The following is an 8,961-nucleotide window of genomic DNA, read 5'->3' on the forward strand; positions in this document are numbered from 1 at the left end:
CTGCTCCCTGGTGGTCAGTACGCTCCCACAGCCAACCTCCTGCAGCCGGCCAGCCAACCTCCCACGGTCCCTGTCCCCAGCCACTCTCCTCCGTCCTCAGTTTCCCCACCTTTCAATTCAGGGCTTTGGACAGGTCTTTCCTAGGAGCCCATTGAGGGCACAGATGCTGCCAGAAGAGCCTCTTCTCATGGGCTGTCACCCTGAGGCTCCACCTGTGTTCTCAGGGCCCCGATCCAAGCCTCTCATCTCCCCTCAAAAAGCTCCAGAATCTGAGATGAACGACAGGAGCTGCTCTCCGGCCATGGGGCCTCTAGTTCATCCTGCCGTCGCCATGACAACAATGCCGGCATCCATCTTCTTCAGGCCCCTCTTTCCAGCTGTGCCTTTCTCCCTCCCCTGTCAGGGCTGTGCCTGCTGGGTGCTCCTGCAGTAGGATTCAAGGTAAGGCACCAAGGCCAGGTGTGCATGCAGTGGTGGGGCAGGAGGAAGAAGAGAAGGGTCAGGACTGAGGTGCTGGGAGGGCGGCCTCAGCCAACCCCCTTTCTTCCTCTCTCCCTTTTTCTTCCTGAGCACATAATTCACATCAGGGGTTGAGCATTTTGCATTCGTTATCCCCATTAAAGTTCCGCTTAGGCACCTCCTATGGGAAGTTTCTATGGTTGTCACCACCACTGGCAGGGTTCATACTGCCCACACTTCCTGGGGCCTCTTGCGCATCATAGCAATTGTTATTCTTTTTTAATTCAAATCAATGTATTGATTCTCATAATGGCCCTATGAGGTCCTCTCTGTTGTTACCTAACATTGCCTATGATTCCCATTTGTCAGGTGGGTAAACTAAGGCTGTTGGAGGTTAAGCAATTTGCTCACAAGAAAGCGGCCCAGCCACCATTTAAATCCATCGTGGTTTGGCTGCACAACTCAAGTCTTGGTACCGCACCAGGAGGCCTCAGGGACAGACGTGGCTGAGGGAGCCAATATTTACATGTTTAGCTGCTGACTTGCTTCGCGAGTTTGGGGAAGAACTCAAGGGCCCGAAGACATAGACTAGACGTCAACAGACCCGTCCGCTTGGCCTGTGACCTCTGGATGCTCCCCTAACCCGATCCCATGGCTCAGGAATCAGGCCAAGGAGAACACAAACAGGACTCTTCCTAAAGGAACTCAGATGGAAGGGTGAGACTGGGGCTGGGTAGCAGGTGGGAAAGGGGGCAGATTTGGGGGCAGGAATTCAGTGCCTCTTTTATAACATGAGGCCTTTACCTATCTCCTCTCCCTCAAGGTCACCCTGGGTCAAACTCCAAGTCAGTTCCAGCTCCTCCTAGAAAAGTTCCCCTTGGACATCAGCATCCACCCTCATCCACAATGAGGTTGGCCCTGGCCCAAGGCTAGACTCAGCTGGGTGCAGGGGACTTAATACATAATCCCAAATCTCAGTTCCTCCTCCACCCCCAGATTCCTGAATCGGTCCAGGACAATAGTTTTCAACTGGGGAGACACTGCCCCCCCATCCCCCAAAAGACACTTTTGCTGGTCACAAGACTAGGGCATGGCTCCTGGCATCTGAGGGATAAAGGCCAGAGATGACTGCTCAACATCCCACAGTGCACACAACAGCCCGCCCCTCCCCCCCCCCCCAAGGGTTATTCAGCCCAATGTGTCAACGGTGGTCCGAAACCCGGGCTGGGGTGAGGCCCTGTCATTGGTGTGTTTGGAAAGCTCTCAGGTGATTCTAATGAGAGACTGTGGGTTAATCAAACGCTCAGCAATTAGCCTGGGGATATTAGAGTCTTTAGATGAAGCCTCCGTAATCAGCCAGCTGTTATTAAAGCATCAATAGCTGTGGCCAAATTAGACCCGGAGTTACGAGTGCTTCCAGCATCGGCTTCTCCGTTCCCGCTGAGGGCGACCAGCCGTCGGGTTTTTCCCAGGTGAGGGGGGTTCCCAGGATATGGGACTGTTCAGTTCTAAGACTGGGACAGTCCCAGGAACACTCATGCTCACGTCTGCTTCTCTCTCATTTCCTCCACTCTTCATCTTCTGCCACTACTTAAAGAGCTTGTACACTTTGTCTACTTTACTAGTAGCCCCTGGAATGCTCAGAACCCTGCGAGAGAGGGGTACGGCCATTTCACAGGAAGCCAAGGGTTAAATTACGTGGCCACAGAGGCCCGTCATATAGTTACGTGTTCGAGTCAGGACTCGAACCCAGGTCTCTCCACTCCTCGGCCCTCACCACTACATCGCACTGTCTCCTCCACTGCGTGACTTGATTACCCAGCACAGGGACTCAGGGATGTCACCCCTGCCGGTCAGGAATGCCACTCCGGGTTCTGCGGTGTCTCCGCTGTTTCCATTGATCCCCTCCCACTGTCTTTTATTTCCAGGTTGGGGCCCAGTCAATTAAAAAGCAAAGAGCGAGCGCCCTGTAGATGACCTTCAGCCGAACGTAATTAACAAAGGCAGCTGGCGTTACTGCAATGCTGAGGACTTGCAGGGGGGGAGAGAGAGAGCGAGCCACGTGGGGCTCCAGGCCAGTCCCTCTGCATCTCCCGTCCGTACGTCCTGACGCACGATGCCGACCTCCACGGTGCAGAGAAGGACACTGAGGCCAGAGAGGTGCTCGCCAGGGCCGTCTTCCCGGTAAGTGGAGCCTCTGGTGTGAGAACCCAAGTCTGTTTACTCTAGTCCGGTGCTCGCAGCATTTTGTTCTGCGCCGTGTGGGGGAGCCTGACTGCCTGTTGATTTAACAGCCCAGCGTGGGCAACGCGCCCCTGACAAATCCCAGGAGACTGCCTGGGGGAGGTGTTCGTGTTGCGCAAACGGCATTGCACGTGTCCTGGGATTGCAGCCCCTTTCAAGTAGTGGCGAGGCCCGAACCCTGAGAGGTGGGCTATCTTTACGTGGAGCGGGCACTGAGTTCAGAATGGCTGGTGTGATAACAGACCACGTGGGGGCCCCGGTGCCCCCTGAGGCCATGTGACCGGCCTGTGTGCCCGCATCCGCTGTCTTCTGCGGGCCTCACCCGCACTCCCTCCCCACGCGCACACATACTAGTACACACACACACACACACACACACACACGCCCCCTCAGGTGCAAACCCCGCCGTGCCCCGTGCATGTCTATGAAATGGTATTTTATTAAATAAACAAAGTGGAGCCGTTCCCGCAGATTTATGAAGATCCCTCCAGTCTCACTTGTTCGACCCACTGCGGATTTACGGCCCTGCATTAACCTCGCGAGCGCTCGTAACGTTTACTAAGATAATGCTGGCAGGAGGGAGAAGGGGTGTTTACGGCCGAGTAATAATTACAAAACGCAGGCAGCACTCGGGAACCTGTTTATTAGTGGCGCTGGGTGCGTGGTCAACGGGGGGAATTCGCGTTCCAAGATCAACCCCTTCCCCGGCCGTGTGACTCCTCGGTTCCTACGCTCAGAGAAGGGGTCAGCTGTGTGATCTGTCAGGGAAGCGCAGAAGGGGCGGCTGCCCAGGTGGCCCTCGATTTCAAGTTGACCCCCTCTTTAGAGAATGGGCCCCAAGTGCTTACCAAGAACCTGGAGAAAGGCCAGTCTCCTGGGGGCAGCGGGGGGGAGGGGGTTCGGGGGGTGCGACATCCCTTCCCCCTAGAGCAGCGATGGCGAACCTTTTGAGCTCGGCGTGCCAGCATTTTGAAAAACCCTAACTTAACTCTGGTGCCGTGTCACATATAGACGTTTTTTGATCTTTGCAACCATAGTAAAACAAAGACTTATATTTTTGATATTTGTTTTATATATTTCAATGCCATTTAACAAAGAAAAATCAACCCAAAAAAATGAGTTTGCGTGTCACCTCTGACACGCGTGTCATAGGTTCGCCATCACTGCCCTGGAGAGCAAGTGATAGGTTCGTCAGGCTCTTCCTTGCAAACAGTTTTGCTCAGTGAAAAGGGAGAAATGTGTCCATGGAAGTATCTGGTACGTGGTGGCACTGGATGCTGAAGGAGAATTGGTAGCAAGGGGGGTCCTGCAAAATGACCCCAAAATAGGAGAGGAGTCAACAAGAGAGGAGTCTTAATAAGAATAACTGCAACTATCTGACTGCTTATAAGAACCAAGGGGGGTGTGGGGGGGGAAACTGCAGGTGCCTGGACCCAACCCCTTACACTTGGCCTTCAAGGGGCATGGATAGGCCTTGTGCTTGTACAAACTGCCCACGGAGGCTGATGCCCAGAAAGGCTGATGCCCAGCAGATGAGATGGTCCCTGCCCAGGGCGGCTCTGATATTGTGGCCTGGCTCCCTGCCCCAAGGGTGGTCCCTGAGCCAGCAGCACCTGTCTTACCTGGAAGCTGGTTGGACATGCAGCCTCCCAGGCCCCGCCCCCTCCACCTACTGACCCAGGGACCACCGTCCCAGAAGATCCTCCCGGATTCCTATGAGCCATTCGGGTCTGAGAAGTGCTGCCATGCGGCATCGCAACCTCAGAAATGCCTGGGGCTCAGAGAGGTTTAGCCACCAGCCCGAGCTCACACAGAGCCAGGACCGGACACCAGGCGCCCCCCACCCCTCCTTCAGCATCTCACACTCGCCCACTGAGCCGCCGATGGAGGAAATCCGGGCGCTGTGGCAGGTGCTCCTGGGCTGGAGCTAACATGAGAGCTGGAGGAGAGGGGCGCCCTGGGGGAAGGGGCCCTGCGCCTCGTTGTCAATTAGTCACCCGGCCTGGCTACCGCAGCTGACAGAGCGGGGCCCGCTTCCCTTCCCGCCACCCCCCTCTGCCGCCTCTGCCCTCTCTCCCTTCCCCTTCCCGAGCCTCCTTGAGATTTGAAGCTCAAACACGAGGGTATGAATAATGTAGCACGATTGCTCCTCTCGTCTCCCCCAATCCTCAGAGGGTGAGCCAGGCTTCTTGTCTGCCTCATTAGTGGCCGTTCAACCATTTGATTTCGGTAACAATGAGTGTGCCTTCCTCGGAATTTTCATACCTATTTGCGTCACTGGAGTCAACACTGAATTTTTGAATCCACATGAAATTTTAATGGGGTGATCTGCATACTGTACGCTCTCTCCGCCGTGCCCGCCACCCCAGCCCCGGTCCCCTCGGGGGGCTGAAGACAGACTGGTCACAGAGAAGTGGGGAGGGGCCCAGTGGACTCCTGGCTTGGAGCCCCGTGGGGGAAGGGGCCGCAGGGAGGGTTTGAGAGGGTCCTATCAGCTAAGCTCCCTGCGGCCCAGGTTAAAGGTTAAGCCAACTCCAGAGCCTGTCAGGTTCACCATTTCCAGGCTGTGTGACCTCGGGTAAGTTGCTTTACCACTCTGAGCCTTGGTGTGTTCATCTACAAAATGGAGACTGCCACAGAGAGTAGTTGCCGGCATTAAATGTAGATCCCTTCACCCAGTGCCTGGCACGTGATCGGCACCTGATGCAGAATAGACATTATTTTTTTAAAATATATTTTATTGATTTTTTACAGAGAGGAAGTGAGAGGAATAGAGAGTTAGAAACATCGATGAGAGAGAAACATCGATCAGCTGCCTCCTGCACAGCCCTTACTGGGGATGTGTCCGAAATCAAGGTACATGCCCTTGACCGGAATCGAACCTGGGACCCTTCACTCTGCAGGCCAATGCTCTATCCACTGAGCCAAACCGGCTAGGGCTAGACATTATTGTTAATAACATTATCAGTTTCCTCCATTTTTCGTCCTACACATCTGACTGGAACTGTGTAGTTTGCAAAACAGGATCATAGCCGGGTTTTTTCATCCACGCTGTACATTTAGCAGCAGACAGACCTGAGTTGCCTCCCGCTTCGCTTCCTACCAACTATATAACTTGGAGGAAGTGACTTCACCTCCCCCAGCCTCAGTGTCCTCACCTATGTAATGGGGAGAATAAACCCCACCTTTTAGAAATATTATCAGGATCCAGTGGGAAAGTGTATATGAGATGCCAGTGTCCTGTGTCACGTGGAGCAGGCGTCACACGCGCGAGGGTGTTCTTTTATTCTAAGCACACTGTTTCTTCACATGTTAGCATCTCCGAATTCGGGGCACCTCTTGCCATTGTGGTAGCATCTTAGACTGGATGGAGTATGATATGATTTCAGTTGAGGGTGTCCACTGAGGACTGGCTCGTGTGCCAGGCATGTGCTAAGAGCTAGCTCCTGTCGTCCTTGCAGTACTCCAGGGGGGCAGGTGTTACTCCTAAACATGCCCTGAGGATGGGGGCATGGAGCCCCGAGGGGTGGCGCAGCTTCCCTGGGCCCATAGCTGGTGAGGGGCAGCCAGGGTTGGCATAGCAGAGCTCCTAGTCTTAGGAGCTGTGAGCAGCCGGCTCCTCCCCATCCTGATTGAGCAGGTAAGGAGAGGGAGGGCCATCCTGATTGGGCAGGTAAGGAGAGGGAGGGCCATCCTGATTGGGCAGGTAAGGAGAGGGAGGGCCATCCTGATTGGGCAGGTAAGGAGAAGGAGGGCCAGGAGACTGTGTAATTTGCCCAGAGCAGCAGGACTTGTGAGTGCAGGGCTGGGATTGGAACCCGGGTCCACGGGACCTCACACGGCAGAGAGATGGATGGAGCGATCGCTTCATAACCCGGCCCTGGTGCACCCGGGACAACCATGCCAGGACCTGGAGGTCTGCTCCTAATTCCCAGGCGTCTTACAAGTAGCTCCATCTCAGCAAACCTCACTTCCTTCACCTGGAAAATGGAGGTGACAAGTCTCACCTCCCAGAAGCGTTGCAATGGTTCGATGGAACGATGCGTAGAAATGGGCTCTACCACCCAGAGGGAGCCCTCACATGCGAGTGGTGACTGGGGACAGAGAACAGCAGGGTCCCTGAGAACCGGAGGGGGACCTCGGGACTGGAAGGAGCAGGGAAGGGGTCGTGGTTCCCTTTCACACTAACCTCCTTCCTAGGGGGCCCAAGATGGAAATCCCCCCGCCCCACCTGACACAGAGATGGAGTGAAATGGAACACGGTCCCTAACCACCTCCCTCCTGCCCCCCCCCCCCCCCGGCCCTACCCCCCAGTATTTCTCCCCCTGTGTAATGAAATGGAAGGAATTTCTGCTGAGATTGGTGATTACTAACCTGCCAAGATGAGTGAGAAAAATCAATTCAGGGAGTGAGGGAGGGTAGGAACTCGCTGAGTGGGGGAAGGATGGGAGAGAGGAGAGGGTGGGGGACGGAGAGAGAGAGAGAGAGAGAGAGAGAGAGAGAGAGAGAGAGAGAGAGAGAGAGAGATATCAACCTCAAGTTGTATTCAGTGAGGACGGACTTCAGGGGGATTTATCCTCAATCCCTCTCAACGTTTCTCTCTTTGGTGGTTAGAAAAGGAGATTGAGGGAATGGGCGCAGGAGGTGAACGTGTGCTCGGCCCAGATTCGGCAGGTGGGGATTGGGACCCAGATTCTACATCCGGAATGAGTCCAGGCATTGCTGATGGCCCTGCTCTGGGGACCAGACTTGGCTGAAGATAGAAGCAGTCAACTTGCCAATGTGTGACTCTATACCACAAATCTCTCCTAAGTGCCCACTCTGCGTTTCCAAATGGAGAGCCTACCACCAAACACACAGTAGGTCTCATTGCATGTTACTTGAGTGAAGTTTTCAGTAATTGTGTTATTGAGGTGAAATTCACATAACACAACCTTAACCCTTTTGAGGTGTCTAATTCAGTAACTTCGCAACGTCGTGCACCCATCATTCCTGCCTAGTTGCAAAACATCTTCATCTCCCAAAAAGGGAACCTCATGCCCACAAAGCAATTCCTTGGACCCTGGCACCCACTAATGTGCCTTCTGCCTCTATGGATGTACTTAGTCTGGATGCTTCACACAGATGCGATCATCCTAAACTGTGTGACCTTCGTGTCTGGCTTCTTCCCCTCAGCATCAGATAAGTGCTCACACACGGATATTTCTAGCAACACACAGTGTCCAAAGAGAAGAAACAACCATTCCAGCAGGTGAATGGAAAAACAAGTGTGGTATCTCTACAGAACAGAATATTATGCAGCCATGAACAGGAAGGAGGTACTGATACGTGCTGTACTGCTGATGGGCCTTGGCAGTGTGATGCTACCTAATTCGTTTTTAAACGATGTTCCTTGCCTTTATGGCTATGGTGGTGCTCCTGGGTGACCCAACCCACGTGTCATCACGTCCCACGCCAAACAAAGGTTGGCTGAATGCCCACCGTGGGCGGGATGTGGGGAGCATCAGGGTTGAGGATCAGTCAAACCAGGAGTGGAATCTGGCTACTTACTGATTTGCCCAGGACCATAGGTGAGTTCCCTTCCATCCTGCAAGCCTCAGGTTTCTCATCTGTAAAATGGGATTCAAGATCCCGCCCCAGCTTGGCGCGAGACTTCCGCTGGGTGGGTGAGAGCTCTGGGTCAGCTGCGGAACCGGACACGGGTCAGTGACTGTCGTTGTGGTTGAGCAAGGGGGAACCTCGAACCTGCCACCAACCTTGGGTTTGGGAGGCAGGACCCAGGCGGTGGCAGGAGGTTAGCAGCTGGTAATAATGAAGGATCACACGTAAGATCCGAACTCCTGCCCATGGCCCGCCAGGCACGTCCTATCCAGCACTGCCCCTCCCAGTCCTGGGCGGGACCCCAGGACTCACCCGGCCCAACTTCCTCATTTCATTGATAAAGAATCAGAGACCCAAAGAAAAAAGCAACTCACTCCAAGTCTAACGGAGAACTATTCTTTCATGTGCTGTTGACTTTCCATGAGAGGGCAGACTGAACTCACCCTCTACCAGTGGTTCTCAACCTTCGTAATGCCGCGACCCTTTAATACAGTTCCTCATGTTGTGGTGACCCCCAACCATAAAATTATTTTCGTTGCTACTTCATAACTGTACTGTTGCTACTGTTATGAATCGTAATGTAAATATCTGATTTGCAGGATGTATTTTCAGGGGTCGCGACCCACAGGTTGAGAACCGCTGCATCTATCTCCCTCC

The sequence above is a fragment of the Myotis lucifugus genome, unplaced genomic scaffold (genome assembly GCF_000147115.1).
Source record: "Myotis lucifugus unplaced genomic scaffold, Myoluc2.0 scaffold_391, whole genome shotgun sequence".
Taxonomy (NCBI): domain Eukaryota; kingdom Metazoa; phylum Chordata; class Mammalia; order Chiroptera; family Vespertilionidae; genus Myotis; species Myotis lucifugus.